At 39.0% G+C, this 23,458-nt stretch overlaps 1 pseudogene; it reads left to right on the top strand.

Moving 5' to 3' along the window:
* The first annotated feature begins 11,857 nt into the window (after positions 1-11,857).
* On the top strand, positions 11,858-12,379 carry LOC112671950 (gametocyte-specific factor 1-like; annotated as a pseudogene).
* Positions 12,380-23,458: the final 11,079 nt, after the last annotated feature.

Genomic DNA, 23,458 nt, shown 5'->3' with positions numbered 1-23,458 from the left:
AAATGACAGTCCATTTGAAGGGCAAGCTTGCCATAGCATCTTAGAGGAAAGAGTGGAAGATAAGTGAGAACAGGTGGGAAAGAATAGCTTAATGGGAAGAGGAAAGAAAGGATAAAAAGTTAAAAAGAAACCATGTATTATGGGAATGACTCCTTAATTTCTCTTTCTTCAGTCTCATTGTTAGTGTATAGAAATACCACTGAATTCTGGGCATTGATTTTATATCCTGCCACGCGGCCAAATTGCTGTATGAGTTCTAGCAATCTTGGGGTGGAGGCTTTTGGGTTTTCTATGTAGAGTATCATGTCAATTGCACCCAAAAGCATAAGATACCTAGGAATAAACCTAACAAAAGAGTAAAGGATCTATACCCTAAAAACTATAGAACACTTCTGAAAGAAATTGAGGAAGACACAAAGAGATGGAAAAATATTCCATGCTCATGGATTGGCAGAATTAATATTGTGAAAATGTCAATGTTACCCAGGACAATTTACACGTTTAATGCAATCCCTATCAAAATACCATGGACTTTCTGCAGAGTTAGAACAAATTATTTTAAGATTTGTGTGGAATCACAAAAGATCCCGAATATCCAGGGGAATTTTAAAAAAGAAAACCATATCTGGGGGCATCACAATGCCAGATTTCAGGTTGTACTACAAAGCTGTGGTCATCAAGACAGTGTGGTACTGGCACAGAAACAGACACATAGATCAATGGAACAGAATAGAGAATCCAGAAGTGGACCCTGAACTTTATGGTCAACTAATATTCGATAAAGGAGGAAAGACTATCCATTGGAAGAAAAACAGTCTCTTCAATAAATGGTGCTGGGAAAATTGGACATCCACATGCAGAAGAATGAAACTAGACCACTCTCTTGCGCCAAACACCAAGATAAACTCAAAATGGATGGAAGATCTAAATGTGGGACAAGATGCCATCAAAATCCTAGAGGAGAACACAGGCAACACTCTTTTTGAACTCGGCCATAGTAACTTCTTGCAAGATACATCCACGACGGCAAAAGAAACAAAAGGGAAAATGAACTATTGGGACTTCATCAAGATAAGAAACTTTTGCACAGCAAAGGATACAATCAACGAAACTAAAAGACAACCTACAGAATGGGAGAAGATATTTGCAAATGACATATCAGATAAAGGGCTAGTTTATAAGATCTATAAAAAGCTTATTAAACTCAACACCAAAGAAACAAAGAATCCAATCATGAAATGGGCAAAAGACATGAACAGAAATCTCACAGAGGAAGACAGAGACATGGCCAACAAGCACATGAGAAAATGCTCTGCATCACTGGCCATCAGGGAAATACAAATCAAAACCACAATGAGATACCACCTCACACCAGTGAGAATGGGGAAAATTAACAAGGCAGGAAACCACAAATGTTGGCGAGGATGTGGAGAAAAGGGAACCCTCTTCCACTGTTGGTGGGAATGTGAACTGGGGCAGCCACTCTGGAAAACTGTGTGGAGGTTCCTCAAAGAGTTAAAAATAGACCTGCCCTAGGACCCAGCAATTACACTGTTGGGGATTTACCCCAAAGATACAGATGCAGTGAAAAGCTCAGGCACCTGCACCCCGATGTTTCTAGCAGCAATGTCCACAATAGCCAAACTGTGGAAGGAGCCTTAGTGTCCAACGAAAGATGAATGGGTAAAGAAGATGTGGTTTATGTATACAATGGAATATTACTCAGCCATTAGAAATGACAAATACCAACCATTTGCTTCAACGTGGATGGAACTGGAGGGTATTATGCTGAGTGAAGTAAGTCAATCGTAGAAGGACAAACATTATATGTTCTCATTTATTTGGGGAATGTAAATAATAGTGAAAGAGAATAGAAGGGAAGGGAGAAGAAATGGGTAGGAAATATCAGAAAGGGAGACAAAACATAAAGACTCCTAACTCTGGCAAGTGAACTAGGGGTGGTGGAAGGGGGGGAGGGCAGGGGGTGGGGGTGAATGGGTGACTTGCACTGAGTGGGGCACTTGACGGGATGAGCCCTGGGTGTTATTCTGTACGTTGGCAAATTGAACACCGATAAAAAATAAATTTATTATTAAAAAAAGAAACCATGTATTAATCCATATATTTGCATGGTTTTCTCTAGGATTGGCCAGAACAAATATATAAATGTAGCTTTCTAAAATAAGGCTTGTAGTGACCGAGAATATAACATGCTTCCATTGTCAGGCTTTTTGCATTTGGACAAAATAGAGTTAATATAAATGCTTATTCATGAGGGTATTTTTTAATTTTTAAATTTTTTTTAGAAATGAGGTTGGGTTAAAAGAAATGGCCCTAACTTTTTTCCTAAAATTTCCATCCAGTTTTATGATGGCTCATTGAGAGAAATGGAATTCTGGTCAGTGTAACAATAATTATTAGGATCTTTTTTCTTGGATTTCTTAAACTTAATTTTCAGAAATTTCCATAAAAGTCCATTATTGTGGAATTTACATGATTTATCATTATTACTCAGACATAAAATTTCCCTTTGTGATACCACAACTGAAACTGAAATTTTAAGATTTTAAATAGAAATTTAAGGCACTTATTTGGTTTAATATTAGAGCCTGAACTGTCATATTCTCTCTTAGAATGCTCAGTTGGTTGATAGCTCAGAGTTCTCTAATTGTAGGCTTGCATTTCTGGGAAACAGAGTTTGAAACTTGAATCTTCTCAAATTGAAATCATGTCTTCAAGTGCTCAATCTATTGTTCTGTGTTTATTCTGTCTGCCAAGGTTGAAGATTATTTAGTGGAGTGCCAGGCTGTACTTGAGGAAGAGACTGATATAAATGCAGATGATGAAGATTGCTACAGAGAGCATATTCAAGGGGTATTATATCAAAAATTAAAACATAAGTCAAATTGATTGGAGTAAGAGATCCTGATTGGAGTAAGAGATCCAGATTTTTTTTTGTTTACTTTTGTATGTGTTTGGAGTTATATTTCAGCATAAGTGTAGTTCATGAAGTTTTGTGGCTTAGAAAATAACAGCTTTTCCTTTATTAGACTTTTTCTTTAGATTCATGCAGTGTGTAGAAGTTAAGTGAAGAGACAAGTAGAAAGAATAAGTTAGTTTATGCTCACCACTAATCCTAATAGAAAACCAAAATAGCCTGCGAAATGGAAAAAATATATGCCTTTCTAACCATGCGAATCAAAACTGTCCTTTATCCTTCAAAGGCCCTTGCAAATATTTACAATTATCAATGTCCTAGGCCTTAGGATTATATTATCCTCATTTACAATGATTTTAGTATTTACTACTTTTTTCTGGGTCTACTCCCCTAAATTAAGTGATAAGTAAACTCCTGGAGAACACAGTCCATAATAAACTCACTTAGAGCCTATAAATTAAATACACAACTGAACAAATTAATGTGGTCTCAGAAGTGAGTAAAAATCAAGGAGGAAATTAATTTTGTGGGGTTAAAGGACCCAAACAGCATGGTATATGTTTATCCCATTGGTTTGCATGTCAACCTACATGTTTTAAGATTTGATGTGTATAGCAGGGATTTTTTTTTTTGCCATCCCTGTTCTGTGTCTGTTAGAAGTGGGTTTAAAGTCTCACTTTGAATAAGGCAGGTTGGCTCAATAGGATAGAATGGAGATATCTGGATAACCTCTTCATGATGACATGCCTATATGGTAAATTTACTCTCCAGTAAGTTCCAAAATCTGTACTTTTTTTCATTAACAGATAAAAACTAATGAGTTTTAAGTGTTTGATCTCACATATTCACTTTGATCATAATAGTTACCCTTGTAGGGGATTTTTGTTTTAAACTCAAGGAAGTGATGTTATATCCTGTTTTTGCCAGTGGTTTATGAATAGCAACCAAAGTTCATTTCTCAGCAAAGCAATGAGTGTGTAAACTGAAACAAATAAAATAATTGATTCAGAACCTCTTCCGTATAGTACCACTGATTTAATATAAGAAATGCCGAATGAGGAACATCCTGAAGCCAAGAGTTTTGAAATAATGTGAAGTAAAATATTTCTATGCTTACCACTGTTCAAGGACAGACTGCTATCCTAACGATGAATATTAATGATCCACACTAATAATAACGTAAGAATACAGAGAAATAAGGAATCTTTGCCTCAAAACATTCATAAGACTACATTAATATCTTAGAGTACTTGGATTAATCAATCATGTATCAAGTGATAACTGAAATTTATACTAATACTACTAGTTAGCTCCATTTTTGAACACTTAGGTGTTAATCACTGTCTTTGATACTTTGTATGCATTCTGTCATTTGACCTATGAGATATGTGTCATGGCATCCACTCCATATTAAAAAATAGGAAACAAACTCAGGAATGTTAAGTGATCTGCTTAAAATCATACAGTCAACAAAGATAGTAGCAGTACCTGTTATAAACCTTTAACTATTATGCCTTATTTTCAATCCTGCACCAACCTTCAGATAGAATTCAAAGAGGCAAAAGACAAGATTCCTGCTCTCTAGGAGTTTATAGGTAAGTTGGTAAGGCATGACTCATGGCACTATACATTTCAGAGGCAATATAAGTTTTCAGTTTCAGGGCTCTAGCTTTAAGTGCTATAAGGTGCTAAAAGGTGCTATATAAAACACCTATATATTCCAACTTGTTCCAAGGCACTTCTCAAAAGCATGTGAATGGAATTTGAGTTGGTTTGCTCCACTGAAAAGTCACCTAGGGGAGGGAGGGGCAAGATGGCTGAAGAGTAGGGTCCCAAATCACCTGTCTCCACCAAAGTACCTAGATTAACCTTCATATCATCCTGAAAATCTACGAATTCGGCCTGAGATTTAAAGAGAGACCAGCTGGAATGCTACAGTGAGAAGAGTTCGTGCTTCTATCAAGGTAGGAAGACGGGGGGGTGGGGGGAGAAATAAAGAAACAAAAGGCGGGATCCCTGGGTGGCACAGAGGTTTGGCGCGTGCCTTTGGCCCAGGGCGCGATCCTGGAGACTTGGGATCCAGTCCCGCATCGGGCTCCCGATGCGTGGAGCCTGCTTCTCCCTCTGCCTGTGTCTCTGCCTCTCTCTCTCTCACTGTGTGCCTATCATAAATAAATAAAAAAATTAAAAAAAAAGAAACAAAGGCCTCCAAGGGGGAGGAGCCCCTCGAGGAGCCTGGCAAAGGCCAGGGCGAGTGCGCCCAGGACAGGAAAGCTCCGTCCCAGAAAAGCAGGAGCTTCAACAATCTTCCTGGGCAGAAAGGCGACCGCAGGGAGTTAGAGCAGGACCCCAGGAGGGCGGGGATACTCTCGGGCCCCCTGGAACACTAACAGACACCTGCGCGACCAGGAGAGTGCGCCGAGCTCCCTATGGGCTGCAGTGCCCACAGCGGGACCCGGGAGCATCTCGGAGGGGCTCAGGCAGCGGTTCCGCGGAGGCGGCTGCGCGGCCGTGAACGGGAATCCAACAGCGCAGGCCCCGGAGCACAGGGCACCAGGACACATCCCAGGATCCGGCCTCCCCCGGGGACAGGCAGAGGCCGGGAGGGCCCAGGACAGCAAGGACTCTCCTGCCCCGAGCTGAGCAGATCAGCGGCCGCACCCCGGAGCCTCCAGGCCCTGCAGGCGGAGAGCTCCGGAGTTCCTATGGAGGCTGAATCCAGGATTCCAGAGCTGCCGCCGCCACTGGGGTTGTTCCTCCTGGGACCTCACGGGGTAAACAACCCCCACTGAGCCCAGCACCAGGCAGGGGGCAGAGCAGCTCCACCAAGTGCTAACACCTGAAAATCATCACAACAGCCCCCTCCCCCAGAAGACCAGCTAGACGGACAAGTTCCAGGGGAAGTCAAGGGCCTTACGTATACAGAATCAGAAGATACTCCCCGTGCTTTTTTTTCTTTTTTTTTCTTTTTGATTTAGTTTGCGTCCCCCACCCTTTTTCCCTTTCTTTTTCTTTCTCTTTTTCTTCTCTTTTTTTCTTCCTTTATTCTTTTTTGTTTTTCTCTTTTCCTTCCTTATTTCTCTCTCTTTTTCTCCTTTTCCCATACAACTTGTGTTTAGACACTCTGCACTGAGCAAAATGACTAGAAGGAAAACCTCACCTCAAAAGAAAGAATCAGAAACAGTCCTCTCTCCCACAAGTTACAAAATCTGGATTACAATTCAATGTCAGAGCCAATTCAGAAGCACTATTATACAGCTACTGGTGGCTCTAGAGAAAAGCATAAAGGACTCAAAAGACTTCATGACTGCAGAATTTAGAGCTAATCAGGCAGAAATTAAAAATATATTGAATGAGATGCAATCCAAACTAGAAGTCCTAACGACCAGGGTTAATGAGGTGGAAGAACGAGTGAGTGACATAGAACACAAGTTGATGGCAAAGAGGGAAACTGAGGAAAAAAGAGACAATTAAAAGACCATGAGGTTAGATTAAGGGAATTAAATGACAGCCTGAGGAAGAAAAACCTACGTTTAATTGGGGTTCCCGAGGGCGCCAAAAGGGACAGAGGGCCAGAATATGTATTTGAACAAATCATAGCTGAAAACTTTCCTAATCTGGGAAGGGAAACAGGCATTAAGATCCAGGAAATAGAGAGATCCCCCCACTAAAATCAATAAAAACCATTCAACACCTCGACATTTAATAGTTAAGCTTGCAAATTCCAAAGATAAAGGAGAAGATCCTTAAAGCAGCAAGAGACAAGAAATCCCTGACTTTTATGGGGAGGAGTATTAGGGTAACAGCAGACCTCTCCACAGAGACCTGGCAGGCCACAAAGGGCTGGCAGGATATATTCAGGGCCCTAAATGAGAAGAATATGCAACCAAGAATACTTTATCCAGCAAGGCTCTCATTCAAAATGGAAGGAGAGATAAAGAGCTTCCAAGACAGGCGGGAACTGAAAGAATATGTGACCTCCAAACCAGCTCTGCAAGAAATTTTAAGGGGGACTCTTAAAATTCCCCTTTAAGAAGAAAGTCAGTGGAACAATCCACAAAAACAAGGACTGAATAGACACCATGATGACACTAAAGTCATATCTTTCAATAGTAACTCTGAACGTGAACAGGCTTAATGATCCCATCAAAAGGCGCAGGGTTTCAGACTGGATAAAAAAAGCAGGACCCATCTATTTGCTGTCTACAAGAGACTCTTTTTAGACAGAAGGAAACCGACAGCCTGAAAACAAAAGGTTGGAAAACCATTTACCATTCAAATGATCCTCAAAAGAAAGCAGGGGTAGCCACCCTCATATCAGATAAACTAAAATTTACCCCGAAGTCTGTAGTGAGAGATGAAGAGTGACACTATATCATACTAAAAGGATCTATCCAACAAGAGGACTTAACAATCCTCAATATATATGCCCCGAATGTGGGATCTCCCAAATATTTAAATCAAATAATAAGCCAAATGAAGAAATACTTAGATAATAATACACTTATACTTGGTGACTTCAATGTAGCTCTTTCTATACTCGATAGGGCTTCTAAGCACAACATCTCCAAAGAAACGAGAACTTTAAATGATACACGGGAACAGATGGATTTCACAGATATCTACAGAACTTTACATCCAAACTCAACCGAATACACATTCTTCTCAAGTGCACATGGAACTTTCTTCAAAATAGACCACATACTGGGTAACAAATCGGGTCTATACTGATATCAAAAAATTGGGATCATCCCCTGCATATTCTCAGACCATAATGCCTTGAAATTAGAACTAAATCACAACAAGAAGTTTGGAAGGACCTCAAACACGTGGAGGTTAAGGACCATCCTGCTAAAAGATGAAAGGGTCAACCAGGAAATTAAGGAAGAATTAAAAAGATTCATGGAAATTAATGAGAATGAAGATACAACTATTCAAAATCTTTGGGATACAGCAAAACAGGCCTAAGGGGGAAATACATCGCAATAAAAGCACCCATTCAAAAACTGGAAAGAACTCAAATACAAAAGCTAACCTTACACCTAAAGGAGCTAGAGAAAAAACAGCAGGCAGATCCTACACCCAGCAGAAGAAGAGAGTTAATTAAGATTCGAGCAGAACTCAACAAAATCGAGACCAGAAGAACTGTAGAACAGATCAACAAAACCAGGAGTTGGTTCTTTGAAAGAGTTAATAAGATAGATAAACCATTAGCCAGCCTTATTAAAAAGAAGAGAGAGAAGACTCAAATTAATAAAATCATGAATGAGAAAGGAGAGATCACTACCAACACCAGGGAAATACAAACGATTTTAAAAACTTATTTTGAATAGCTATACGCCAATAAATTACGCAATCTAGAAGAAATGGACGCATTACTGGAAAGCCACAAACTATGAAAACTGGAACAGGAAGAAATAGAAAAGCTGAACAGGGCAATAACCAGGGAGGAAATTGAAGCAGTCAACAAAAACCTCCGAAGACACAAAAGTCCAGGGCCAGATGGCTTCCCAGGGGAATTCTATCAAACGTTTAAAGAAGAAACCATACCTATTCTCCTAAAGCTGTTTGGAAAGATAAAAGAGATGGAGTACTTCCAAATTCGTTTTATGAGGCTAGCATCACCATAATTCCTAAACCAGACAAAGACCCCACCAAAAAGGAGAATTACAGACCGATATCCCTGATGTACATGGATGCAAATTCTCAACAAGATACTAGCCAATCAGATCCAATAATTAAGAAAATTATTCACCATGACCAAGTAGGATTTATCCCCGGGACACAAGGCTGGTTCAACACTCGTAAAATAATCAATGTGATTCATCATATCAGCAAGAGAAAAACCAAGAACCATATGATCCTCTCATTAGATGCAGAGAAAGCATTTGACAAAATACAGCATCCATTCCTGATCAAAACTCTTCAGAGCATAGGGAACATTCCTCAACATCTTAAAAGCCATCTACGAAATGCCCACAGCAAATATCATTCTCAATGGAGAAGCACTGGGAGCCTTTCCCCTAAGATCAGGAACAAGACAGGGATGTCCACTCTCACCACTGCTATTCAACATAGTACTAGAAGTCCTAACGTCAGCAGACAACAAAAACTAATAAAAGGCATTCAAATTGGCAAAGAAGAAGTCAAACTCTCCCTCTTTGCCAATGACATGATACTCTACATAGAAAACCCAAAAGCCTCCACCCCAAGATTGCTAGAAATCATACAGCAATTTGGCAGCATGGCAGGATACATAATCAATGCCCAGAAATCAATGGAATTTCTATACACTAACAATGAGACTGAAGAAAGAGAGATTAAGGAGTCAGTCCCATTTACAATTGCACCCAAAAGCATAAGATACCTAGGAATAAACCTAACCAAAGAGGTAAGGATCTATACCCTAAAAACTATAGAACACTTCTGAAAGAAATTGAGGAAGACACAAAGAGATGGAAAAATATTCCATACTCATGGATTGGCAGAATTAATATTGTGAAAATGTCAATGTTACTCAGGGCAATTTACACGTTTAATGCAATCCCTATCAAAATACCATGGACTTTCTTCAAAGACTTGGAACAAATTATTTTAAGATTTGTGTGGAATCAGAAAAGACCCCGAATAGCCAGTGGAATATTAAGAAAGAGAACCATAGCTAAGAGCATCAGAGTGCCAGATTTCAGGTTGTACTACAAAGCTGTCGTCATCAAGACAGTGTGGTACTGGCACAGAAACAGACACATAGATCAATAGAACAGAATAAGGAATCCAGAAGTGGACCCTCAACCTTATGGTCAACTAATATTCGACAAAGGAGGAAAGACTATCCGCTGGAAAAAAGGCAGTCTCTTCAATAAATGGTGCTGGGAAAATTGGACATCCACATGCAGAAGAATGAAACTAGACCACTCTCTTGCACCATACACAAAGATAAACTCAAAATGGATGAAAGATCTAAATGTGAGACAAGATTCCATCAAAATCCGAGATGAGAACACAGGCAACACCCTTTCTGAACTTGGCCACAGCAACTTCTTGCAAGATACATCCATGAAGGCAAGAGAAAGAAAAGCAGAAATGAACTATTGGGACTTCGTCAAGATAAGAAGCTTTTGCCCAGCAAAAAATACAGTCAACAAAACTAAAAGACAACCTACAGAATGGGAGAAGATATTTGCAAATGATGTATCAGATAAAGGGCTAGTTTCCAAGATCTATAAAGAACTTCTTAAACTCAACACCAAAGAAACAATCCAATCTTGAAATGAGCAAAAGACATGAACAGAAATCTAACAGAAGAAGACATAGACATGGCCAACATGCACATGAGAAAATGCTCTGGATCACTTGCCATCAGGGAAATACAAATCCAAAGCACATTGAGATATCACCTCACACCAGTGAGAATGGGGGAAATTAACAAGGCAGGAAACCACCGATGTTGGAGGGGATGTGGAGAAATGGGAACCCTCTTGCACTGTTGGTGGGAATGTGAACTGGTGCAGCCACTCTGGAAAACTGTGTGGAGGTTCCTCAAAGAGTTAAAAATAGATCTGCCCTATGACCCAGCAATTGCACTGCTGGAGATTTACCCCAAAGATACAGATGCAGTGAAACTCTGGGACAATTGCACCCCGATTTTTCTAGCAGCAGTGTCCACAATAGCCAAACTGTGGAAGGAGCCTCAGTGTCCATCAAAAGATGAATGGATAAAGAAGATGTGGTCTATGTATACAATGGAATATTACTCAGCCATTAGAAACAACAAATACCCACCATTTTCTTCTAGTGGATGGAACTGGAGGCTTTTATGCTGAGTGAAATAAGTCAATCGAAGACGACAAACATTATATGGTCTCATTCATTTGGGGAATATAAAAAATTGTGAAAGGGAATAAAGGGGAAAGGAGAAAAATTAGTGGGAAATATCAGAAAGGGAGACAGAACGTAAAGACTGCTAACTCTGGGAAATGAACTAGGGGTGGTAGAAGGGAAGGTGGGCGGGGGGTGGGGGTGACTGGGTGATGGGCACTGAGGGGGGTACTTGATGGATGAGCACTGGATGTTATTCTGTTTGTTGGCAAATTGAACACTGAAAAAAAATTTTAAAAAGAAAACATCAAACTTAAATGACACAGTCCAGATAAAATTAAAGGATGTATACAGAACAACTATCCCAAATCATCAGAATATATATTTTTCTCAAGTGCACATGGGATATTCTTCAGGGCAGACCACACATTAGGCCTCTAAAAATTCTTGACAAATTTGAGACTTAAATCATATCAAGCACATTCTTTGATCACATGGTATGACTAAAAATCAATTACAAATAAATGGGAAAAAAACGCACAAAAATGTAGAGATTAACCAACATGCAACTGAACAATCAAATAGTCACTGATGAAAGGAAAGAAGAAATAGAAAAGTACATAAAAAAAAAGAAAAGTACATAAAGATGAATGAAAACAGAAATACAACATACCCAAATATACAGAACACAGCAAAATTGGTATGAATTGGTAAGTTTATAGCAATACAGCCTTGCTTCAAGGAACAAATAAAAAAAATTCAAATAGTAATCTTACTTTACACTTCAAGGTAATACAAAAAGAAGAACAAATTAAAAGAATAAAAATAAAAATAAAATAAAAAAGAACAAATTAACTAAAGAAGGAAATAATATAAGAGTATAAATAAATGAAATAGAACCAAAAAAATAATAGAAATGATTATTGAGATAAATAACTTGTTCTTTGGAAAGATAAACTAAATTTACAAAACTTTAAGTAGAATATTCACGAAAATAAGAGTGAGGGTTCAGATAAAATCAAATGACAGACAAGGGAGAAAGCAACTGTGAGGAGAATGTGTCTCGAGCTAGCACTTGGATTCAGCTCCTTCATTTCCAACATGGAAGAAACTCACATTGATTCCGCAGACCCTGAAAAACTATTAAAATGCCCTTATGATAAAAAAAACACCAGATCAGGGACTACAGGTTTCCTTATCATCTCAAGTGCAGAAAGAATCATCTTGATGTCACAAATAAATTGGCTACTTATTCCTTCAATGCTCACCACCAGGTTCCTTGTGCTGAAATCAGTCATCATATCTCAAGTTGTGATGATAAACATTGTATTTTTTTATAAACATTGTATTGAGCAAGATGTTGTCAACCAAACCAGGAACCTTGGACAAGAGACTCTGGCTGAGTACACATGGCAGTGCCCTCCTTGTGATAAAGACTGGGATAAGGATCTGTGGGAACAGACCAGCAACCCATATATCTGGGACACAGCCAACTACTGTGGCAACAACACCCCTGCAAGCAACATAGCTGTGGAACATAAGAGTAACCTGGCTTCAGGCATGCATGTTCCTATGTCTCTGCCATATGTTCTGCCCTGAAGAAACAATGGAAAGGCACAGTAACTGAATATCCATCTCATCAAATGCCAGACCCTAGAAGATTCTTGATTCTTTCTGCTACCGGTGGGTTCTTTGTTTTTTTTTTCTCCTAATATAATTATAGAAAGATAAACGGTCTGTGACTTTCCAACTGACAAGTATCTTTTTTCCCCTCCCTGCTTTGAGTTTTCACTCATTTGATGCAAGAAAGGACCCTCAAACTCAGAATTGTTTCAAATAAAGAATCAATGTATAAAAAAATGAAAGAGGAGTTAAAACTAATACCACATAAATGCAAAGGATTATAAGAGACCACCATGACCAAATACATGCCAACAAATTGTAAAGCCTAGAATAAATGGACAAATTCTGAGAAACATAAGACTGAATCATGAGAAAATAGAAAATCTGAATAAACCAACTACTAATAAGAAGATTGAATCTATGTATACAAGTGAATATTACTCAGCCATTAGAAATGACAAATACCCACCATTTGCTCCAACGTGGATGGAACTGGAGGGTATTATGCTGAGTGAAATAAGTCGATCGGAGAAGGACAAACATTATATGGTCCCATTCATTTGGGGAATATAAATAATAGTGAAAGGGAATAGAGGGGAAGGGAGAAGAAATGGGTAGGAAACAGCAGAAAGGGAGACATAACATGGAAGACTCCTAACTCTGGGAAACGAACTAGGGGTGGTGGAAGGGGAGGAGGGCGGGAGGTGAGGGTTACTGGGTAGCAGGCACTGAGGGGGGCACTTGATGGTATGAGCACTGGGTGTTATTCTGTATGTTGGCAAATTGAACACCAATAAAAAATAAATTTATTATTTAAAAAAAAAGAAGATTGAATCTAAACCTCCCAACAAAAAAAAGTGCAGAAACAACTTTACTGGTGAATTCTAGCAAATACTCAAAGATGATTTAATAGCTATCTTTCTCAAACTCTTCCCAAAATTTGAAGAGGAAGGATTGCCTCAAACTCATTTTCTAAGGCCAGCATTTTCTTGATCCCAAAGGCAGATAAGGACTACACACATACCAAAAAAGAAAATTACTGGCCAAAATTCTTAAAGAACATAGATGCAAAAATACTCAACAAAAAATTAGTCAAATGAATTTAACAATACCTTAATCATATACCACAATTAAGTGAGATTTATTCAAAGGATGCAAGAATGGTTCAACATCTGCAAATCAATCAACATGATAATCCACATTAACAACATGAAAATCATATATTTTCTTGCATCAAAGATGCAGAAAAGGCATCTGACAAAATTCAATATCCTTTTATGATAAAAACTCAACAAATTGTTATAGAGTGGATGTACTTCAACATAATAAAGTCAATATACGACAAAGGTACAGATTACATCATGCTCAGTGGTAAAAAGTTGAAAGCTTTTCCACTAGGATCAGGGAGAAAACAAGGTTGTACACTCTTGACATTTTTTTATTTAACACAATATTGGAAGTCCTGGCCATAGCAATTACATAAAAAAGAAGAAAATAAAAGCATCTAATTTAGAAAAAAAACTTTCACTATTTGAGGGTGAAATAAAACTTTATATAGAATACCTTAAATGATCTACAAAACAAAAACAAAAACAAAAACTAAAGCCTGTTAGGGCAGTTAGAATAAATGAATTCAGTAAAGTTGCAGTATATAAAATTGATCTAAAGAAATGAGTGGCATTTCTATACATTAGTAACAAACTATCAGAAAGAGAAATTAAGAAAACAATCCTATTTGCAACTGCATCAAAAAGAATAAAATACTAGGAATAAATTTAATTAATGAAAGGAAAGATCTATACACTGAAAATTATAAGACACTGATGAAGAAATTGAAGACACAAATATATGAAAATATATTTCATGCTTGCAGATTTAAAAAAATTAATATTGCTAAAATATCCATGATACCCAAAGCAATTACAAATTCAATATAATCCCAATTAAAATGTCAATGACATTTGTCAAAGAAAGAGAACAATTATTTTAAAATTTGTGTAGAATCACAAAAAATTCTGAATAGCCAAAAAGTAGGTCCTAAGAAAAAAATAAAGCTGAAGGTATCATTTTCTCTGACTTCAAACTCTATTACAAAGCTATGGCAATTGAAGCAGTATAGTACTGGCATAAAAGAAGATACACAGATCAATAGAATAAAATTAAAAGCCTAGATATAAACCCATTTATATATATGAACACTTATTTTATGATGAAGGGACCAAGAACATATAATGGAGAAGAAAACAGTCTGTTCAATAAATAGTGGTGGAAAAACTGGCCAGTCACATGTAAAATAATTAATTTAGATCCCTCTTTTACACTAAATACAAAAATTAAGTCAAAATGGATTAAAGGCTTAAACATCATTTCTTAAACACTACAACACCTAGAAGAATACATAGGAAGTAACTTCCCTGACATTAGTATTAGTGATGTTATTTTGGATCTGACTCCAAAGGCAAGAGAGACAAAAGCAAAAATAAACAAATGGGAAACAACAAACTAAAACTCATTTTGCACAAAAAAGGAAACCAACATAAAAAAGGCAACCTACTGAATAGAAGATATGTGCAAATAACAGATTCAAGAAGTTGTCAATATTTAAAATATGTAAAAATTCATAAAACTTAATAACAAAAAACCCACAAAAAACCTGATTTTATTTTATTAATTTTTTAAATTTATTTTTTATTGGTGTTCAATTTACTAACATACAGAATAACCCCCAGTGCCCGTCACCCATTCACTCCCACCCCCCGCCCTCATCCCCTTCTACCACCCCTAGTTCATTTCCCAGAGTTAGCAGTCTTTACGTTCAGTCTCCCTTTCTGATATTTCCCACACATTTCTTCTCCCTTCCCTTATATTCCCTTTCACTATTATTTATATTCCCCAAATGAATGAGAAAATGTAATGTTTGTCCTTCTCCGATTGACTTACTTCACTCAGCATAATACCCTCCAGTACCATCCACGTTGAAGCAAATGGTGGGTATTTGTCATTTCTAATAGCTGAGTAATATTCCATTGTATACATAAACCACATCTTCTTTATCCACTCATCTTTCGATGGACACCGAGGCTCCTTCCACAGTTTGGCTATTGTGGCCATTGCTGCTATAAACATCGGGGTGCAGGTGTCCCGGCATTTCATTGCATCTGTATCTTTGGGGTAAATCCCCAACAGGGCAATTGCTGGGTCGTAGGGCAGGTCTATTTTTAACTCTTTGAGGAACCTCCACACAGTTTTCCAGAGTGGCTGCACCAGTTCACATTCCCACCAACAGTGTAAGAGGGTTCCCTTTTCTCCGCATCCTCTCCAACATTTGTTGTTTCCTGCCTTGTTAATTAGCCCCATTCTCACTGGTGTGAGGTGGTATCTCATTGTGGTTTTGATTTGTATTTCCCTGCTGGCAAGTGATCCAGAGCATTTTCTCATATGCATGTTGGCCATGTCTATGTCTTCCTCTGTGAGATTTCTCTTCATGTCTTTTGCCCATTTCATGATTGGATTGTTTGTTTCTTTGGTGTTGAGTTTAAGAAGTTCTTTATAGATCTTGGAAACTAGCCCTTTATCTGATACATCATTTGCAAATATCTTCTCCCATTCTGTAGGTTGTCTTTTAGTTTCATTGACTGTACCCTTTGCTGTGCAAAAGCTTCTTATCTTGATGAAGTCCCAATAGTTCATTTTTGCTTTTGTTTCTTTTGCCTTCGTCGATGTATCTTGCAAGAAGTTACTATGGCCGAGTTCAAAAAGGGTGTTGCCTGTGTTCTTCTCTAGGATTTTCATGGCATCTTGTCTCACATTTAGATCTTTCATCCATTTTGAGTTTATCTTTGTGTATGGTGTAAGAGAATAGTCTAGTTTCATTCTTCTGCATGTGGATGTCCAATTTTCCCAGCACCATTTATTGAAGAGACTGTCTTTCTTCCAATGGATAGTCTTTCCTCCTTTATCGAATATTAGTTGACCATAAAGTTCAGGGTCCACTTCTGGGTTCTCTATTCTGTTCCATTGATGTATGTGTCTGTTTTTGTGCCAGTACCACACTGTCTTGATGACCACAGCTTTGTAGTACAACCTGAAATCTGGCATTGTGATGCCCCCAGATATGGTTTTCTTTTTTAAAATTCCCCTGGCTATTCGGGGTCTTTTCTGATTCCACACAAATCTTAAAATAATTTGTTCTAACTCTCTGAAGAAAGTCCATGGTATTTTGATAGGGATTGCATTAAATGTGTATATTGCCCTGGGTAACATTGACATTTTCACAATATTAATTCTGCCAATCCATGAGCATGGAATAGTTTTCCATCTCTTTGTGTCTTCCTCAATTTCTTTCAGAAGTGTTCTATAGTTTTTAGGGTATAGATCCTTTACCTCTTTGGTTAGGTTTATTCCTAGGTATCTTATGCTTTTGGGTGCAATTGTAAATGGGATTGACTCCTTAATTTCTCTTTCTTCAGTCTCATTGTTATTGTATAGAAATGCCACTGATTTCTGGGCATTGATTTTGTATCCTGCCACGCTACCGAATTGCTGTATGAGTTCTAGCAATCTTGGGGTGGAGACTTTTGGGTTTTCTTTGTAGAGAACCTGATTTTAAAATGGGCTAAGGGCAGCCCTGGTAGCTCAGTGGTTTAGCTTCGCCTGCAGCCCAGGGTGTTATGCTGGAGACCTGAGATCGAGTCCCACATCAGGCTCCCTGCATGGAGCCTGATTCTCCCTCTTCCTGTGTCTCAGCCTCTCTCTCTCTCTCTCTCTCTCATGAATAATAAAATCTTTAAAAAAATAAAAAAAATAAAAATGAGCTATACCTGAATGGACATTTTCCAAGGAAGTCATAGAGATGGCCAAAAGGCACATGAAAGTGTGTTCAACACCATTAATTATTATGAAAATGAAAATAAAATGTGATTACAATGTGATATTATCTCATACCTGTTACATTGGCTATAATCAAAAAGACAAGTAATAACAAGTGTTGAAGAGTATTTGGATAGAAAAGAAACCTCATTAACTGTTGGTGGGTTGAAAATTGGTGCAGTCACTATGGAATACAGTATGGAGATTTTTGAAAAAGTTAAGAATAGAAATACAAGAGGGAGGGGCAGGATGGTGGAAGAGTAGGGTCACCTGTCCTCACGAACTTACCTAGTTAACATTCAAATCATCCTGAAACCCTACGAATTCAGTCTGAGATTTAAAGAGAGAACAGCTGGAATGCTACAGTGAGAAGAGTTGGTGCTTCTATCAAGGTAGGAAGAAGGAAAAACAAATAAATAAAAAAGCATCCAGTGGGGGAGGGGCCCCCATGAGGATCCAGGCTAAGGCCAGGCAGCGAGAGACTCCAGGACAAGAAAGCCCAGTTGTGGAGAAGCGGGAACTTTACCAATCTTCCAGGATGGAAAGGCTCTCGCAGGGAACTTGGACAGGATCCCAGGAGAGGCAGTGGAGCCTCCAGTTCCTGGGGTCACTAACAGAGGAAGTGCACCCTGGGGGAAGAGCGCGTTACATACCATGGGCTGAGCACAGTAAAGGGCTGGAGCACTCATCCCGCAGGACCTTGGGAGCAGTTCAGGTGGCAGCTCAGGCAATGGCTCCCTGCTGAGGGGGCGGCACAGCCTCCCGAGCGAGAGTCCAGAGGCTCAAGCCCTGGAACCCAGAGCAGTGGGGGACACAGCCCAGCATCTGGCGATCCCCTTGAGACAGGTGGAGGCATGGACAGGACAGGGAGGAAGGACGCTCCTGCAGCCAGGCGCCCCTGCTGTGCAGATCAGCGTCCCCGGCCCTGGATCATCCAGGCCAGTGTTGACTGGGAGCTGCAGTAGTTACTGCAGGAGCTGACTCCAGGGCTGGAGAGCTGGCCACCACCAGTCTTTTTGTTCCTCCTGGTGTCACCCTGTGCCTGGGATGGGGCAGGGCTGCCAGGGAACAGGGGACTCACAGGATAAACAGCTCCCACTGAGCCCTGCACCTGGTATGTGGCAGGGCAGCTCCCCCAGGTGTATACACCTGAGAATCAGCACAGGAGGCCCCTCCCCCAGGAGACCAGCTGGAAGGACAGGGGAAGAGCAAGTTCATGACCCACCAGCACTGGAAAGTTCGAGGGGAAGTTGAGGGACCTACAGAGGATACCCCTCCTTGGTTTTTTGTTTTTGTTTTTGTTATGTTTTTTATGTTTGTTTGTTTTGGCTTTTGTGTTTTATTCATTGTTTGTTTTCCCTATTTTTCTCTTTTTTTTTCCATTCCTTTTTCCACTACAACTTGTTTTCAGCCACTCTGCACTGAGCAAAATGACTAGAAGGAAGAACTCACAACAAAAGAAAGAATTGGAAACACTACTCTCTCCCATAGATACACAATTTGGATTACAATTCAATGTCAGAAAGCCAATTCAGAAGCACAATTATAAAGCTACTGGTGGCTCTAGAAAAAGCATAAAGGACTCAAGAGACTTCATGACTGCAGAATTTAGATCAAATCAGGACGAAAATTAAAAATCAATTAAATGAGATGCAATCCAAACTGGAGGTCCAACCACGAGGGTTAAAAAGGTAGAAGAACGAGTGAGTGACATAGAAGACAAGTTGATGGCAAGGAAGGAAGCTGAGGAAAAAAGGAGAAAAACAATTAAAAGATCGCAAGGATAGGTTAAGGAAAAGAAATGACAGCCTCAGAAGGAAAAATCTGTTTAATTAGAGTTCAAGAGGATGCCAAAATGGACAGAGGACAAGAGAGCGTATTTGAACACATCATAGCTGAGAACTTCCCTAAATTGGGGAGGGAAAGAGGCATTCAGATCCAGGCGACAGAGAGAGTCCCCTCCCCCCTAAAATCAATAAAAACTGTTCAACAACCTGACGTTTAATAGTGAAACTTGCAAATCTCAAAGATAAAGGGAAGATCCTTAAAGCAGCAAGAGACAAGAAACCCTAAGTTTTATGGGAGAAGTATTAGTTTAACAGCAGACCTCTCCACAGAGACCTGGCAGGCCAGAAAGGGCTGGCAGGATATATTCAGGGTCCTAAATGAGAAGAACATGCAGCCAAGAATATTCTATCCAGCAAGGCTTTCTTTCAGAACAGGAGGAGAGATAAAGAGCTTCCAAGACAGGCACAAACTGAAAGAATATGTGATCACCAAATGGGCTCTCCAAGAATATTAAGGGGGACTCTGTAAAAGAAAGAAGTCCAAGGAAACAATCCACAAAAACAGGGACTGAATAGGTATTATGACGACACTAAATTCATATCTTTCAATAGTAACTCTGAACGAGAATGGACTTAATGATCCCATCAAAAGGCTCAGGGTTTCAGACTGGATAAAAAACCAAATCCCATCTATTTTCTGTCTACAAGAGACACATTTTAGACATAAGTACACCTACACCCTGAAAATAAATGTTGGAGAATCATTTACCATTCAAATGGCCCTCAAAAGAAATCAGCGGTACCATACTTATATCAGATAAATTAAACCTTATCCAAAAGACTGTAGTAAGATATGAAGAGGGACACTACATCATACTTAAAAGATCTATCCAACAAGAGGCCCAGACAATCATGAATACTTATGCACCTAGTGTGGGAGCTGCCAAGTATATCAATCAATTAATAACCAAAATTAAGACATACTTAGATAATAATACACTTATACTGGGAGACGTGAACATGGCGCTTTCTGTAAATGACAGATATTCTTTTTTTATAATAAATTTATTTTTATTGGTGTTCAATTTGCCAACATACAGAATAACACCCAGTGCTCATACCATCAAGTGCCCCCCTCAGTGCCCGTCACCCATTCACCTCCACCCCCGCCCTCCTCCCCTTCCACCACCCCTAGTTAGTTTCCCAGAGTTAGGAGTCTTTATGTTCTAATGAAAGATCTTCTAAGCACAACATCTCCAAAGAAACAGGAGCTTGAAATGGTACACTGGACCAGAAGGATTTCACAGATATTTACAGAACTTTACATCCAAACGCACATGAATACACATTCTTCTCAAGTGCACATGGAACTTTCTCCAGAATAGACCACATACTGAGTCACAAATCAGGTCTTCATCGATAGCAAAAGACTGGGATTGTCCTGTGACTATTGTCAGACCATAATGCTTTGAAACTAGAACTAAATCACAGGAAGAAATTTGGAAGAAATTCAAACACGTGGAGGTTAAAGACCATCCACATGAAAGGGTCAACCAGGAAATTAGAGAAGAATTAAAAAGATTCCTGGAAACTAATGAAAATGAAGATACAACCATTCAAAATCTTTGGGATACAGGAAAAGCAGTCCCAAGAGGGAAATACATCGCAATACAAGCATCCATCCAAAAACTGAAGAGAACTGAAATAAAAGCTAACCTTGCACCTAAAGGAACTGGAGAAAGAATAGCAAATAAAACCTACACCCAACAGAAGAAGATAGTTAATAAAGATTCGAACAGAAATCAATGAAATAGAGACCAGAAGAACTGTGGAACAGATTAACAAAACCAGGAGATGGTCCTTTGAAAGAATTAACAAGATAGATAAATCATTAGCCAATTTTATTGAAAAACAAAAGAGAAAAAACTCAAATTAATAAAATCACGAATGAAAATGGAGAGATCACCACCAATACCAAGGAAATACAAACGATTTTAAAAACTTATTATGAGGGGATCCCTGGATGGCTCAGTGGTTTGGTGGCTGCCTTTGGCCTGGGTCATAATCCTGGGGTCCCAGGATCGAGTCCCATGTCGGGCTCGCTGCATGAAGCATGCTTCTCCCTCTGACTGTGTCTCTCTGCCTGTGTCTCTCTGTGTCTCTCATGAATAAATAAATAAAATCTTTTAAAAAGAAAAAAAACACTATGAGCAGCTCTATGCCAATAAATTAGGCAATCTAGAAGAAACGGACACATTTCTGGAAAACCGCAAACTACCAAAACTGGAACAGGAAGAAATAGAAAACTTGAGCAGGCCAATAACCAGGGAGGAAATTGAAGCAGTCATCAAAAACCTCCCAAGACACAAAAATCCAGGGCCAGATGGCTTCACAGGGGAATTCTATCAAATATTTATAGAAGAAACAATACCTATTCTACTAAAGCTGTTCTGAAAGATAGAAAGGGATGGAATACTTCCAAACTCATTCAATGAGAATGAGTAATTCCAAAACCAAACAAAGACTCTATGAAAAAGGAGGATTATAGACCAATATCCCGGATGAACACAGATGCAAAAATTCTCAACAAGATACTAGCCAATAGGATCCAACAGTACATTAAGAAGATTATTCACCGTGACCAAGCAGGATTTACGCCCGAGATGCAAGGCTGGTTCAACACTCGTAAAGCAATCAATGCGATAGATCATATCAACAAAAGAAAAAAACAAGAACCATATGATCTTTTCAATAGATGCAGAGAAAGCATTTGACAAAATACAGCATCCATTCCTGATCAGAATTCTTCAGAGTGTCTTAAAAGAGGGAACATTCCTCAGCATCTTAAAAGCCATCCATGAAAAGCTCACAGCAAATATCATTCTCAATTCGGAAACACTGGGAGCCTTTCCCCTAAGATCAGGAACACAACAGGGATGTCCACTTTCACCACTGCTATTCAACATAGTACTGGAAATCATAACCTCAGCAATCAGGCAACAAAAATACATAAAAGCCATTCAAATTGGCAAAGAAGAAGTCAAACTCTCCCTCTTTGCAGATGACATGATACAGTACGTAGAAAACCCAAAAGAATTCACTCCAAGATTGCTAGAACTCATGCAGCAATTGGGCTTACAAAATCAATGCTCAGAAATCAGTGGCACATCCTTACACTAACAATGAGACTGAAGGAAGACAAATTAAGGAGTCAATCCCATTTACAATTGACCCTAAAAGCTTTAGATACCTAGGAATAAACCTAACCAAAGAGGTAAAGCATCTATACCCTAAAAACTGCAGAACACTTCTGAAAGAAATTGAGGAAGACACAAAGAGATGGAAAAATATTCCATGCTCATGGAGTAGAAGAATTAACATTGTGAAAATGTCAACACTACCCAGGGCAATTTACATATTTAATGCAATCCCTACCAAAATATCTTGGACTTTCTTCAGAGAGTTGGAACAAATCATCTTAAGACTTGTGTGGAATCAGAAAAGACCAGGGGAATATTAAATAAAACCAGAGCTGGGGCATCACAATACCAGATTTCAGGTTGTACTACAAAGCTGTGGTCATCAAGACAGTGTGATCCTGGCCCATAAACAGACACATAGATCAATGGAACAGAATACAGAATCCAGAAATGGGCCCTGAACTCTAGTCAATCAATATTCAACAAAGCAGGAGAGACTATCCACTGGAAAAAGGACAGTCTCTTCAATAAATGGTGCTGGGAAATTTTGACATCCACATGCAGAAGAATGAAACTAGACCACTCTCTTGCACCACACACAAAGATAAACTCAAAATGGATGAAAGATCTAATGTGAGACAAGAATCCATCAAAATCCTAGAGGAGAACACAGGCAACACCCTTTTCGAACTTGGCCACAGTAACTTCTTGCAAGATACATCTATGAAGGCAAGAGAAACAAGAGCAAAAATGAACTATTGGGACTTCATCACAAGAAAAACTTCTGCACAGCAATAGAAACAGTCAACAAAATAAAAGATAGCCTATGGGATGTTAGAAGATATTTGCAAATGACATATCAGATAAAGGGCTAGTATCTAAAATCTATAAAGTACTTATTAAACTCAACAGCAAAGAAAAAAACAATTCAATCATGAAATGGGCAAAGACATGAACAGAAATTTCACAGAGGAAGACATAGACATGGCCAAGAAGCACATGAGAAAGTGCTTTGCATGAATTGCCATCAGTGAAATACAAATCAAAATGACAATGAGATAACACCACACACCAGTGAGAATGGTGAACATTAACAAGACAGGAAACCACAAATGTTGGAGAGGATGTGGAGAAAGGGGAACCCTCTTGCACTGTTGGTAAGAATGTGAACTGGTACAGCCACTCTGAAAAATGTGTGGAGGTTCCTCAAAGAGTTAAAAATA

Source organism: Canis lupus, chromosome X (genome assembly GCF_003254725.2).
Source record: "Canis lupus dingo isolate Sandy chromosome X, ASM325472v2, whole genome shotgun sequence".
Lineage (NCBI taxonomy): Eukaryota > Metazoa > Chordata > Mammalia > Carnivora > Canidae > Canis > Canis lupus.
Note: the sequence above shows the minus strand (reverse complement) of the source record. Positions and strands in the feature narration are given on the sequence as shown.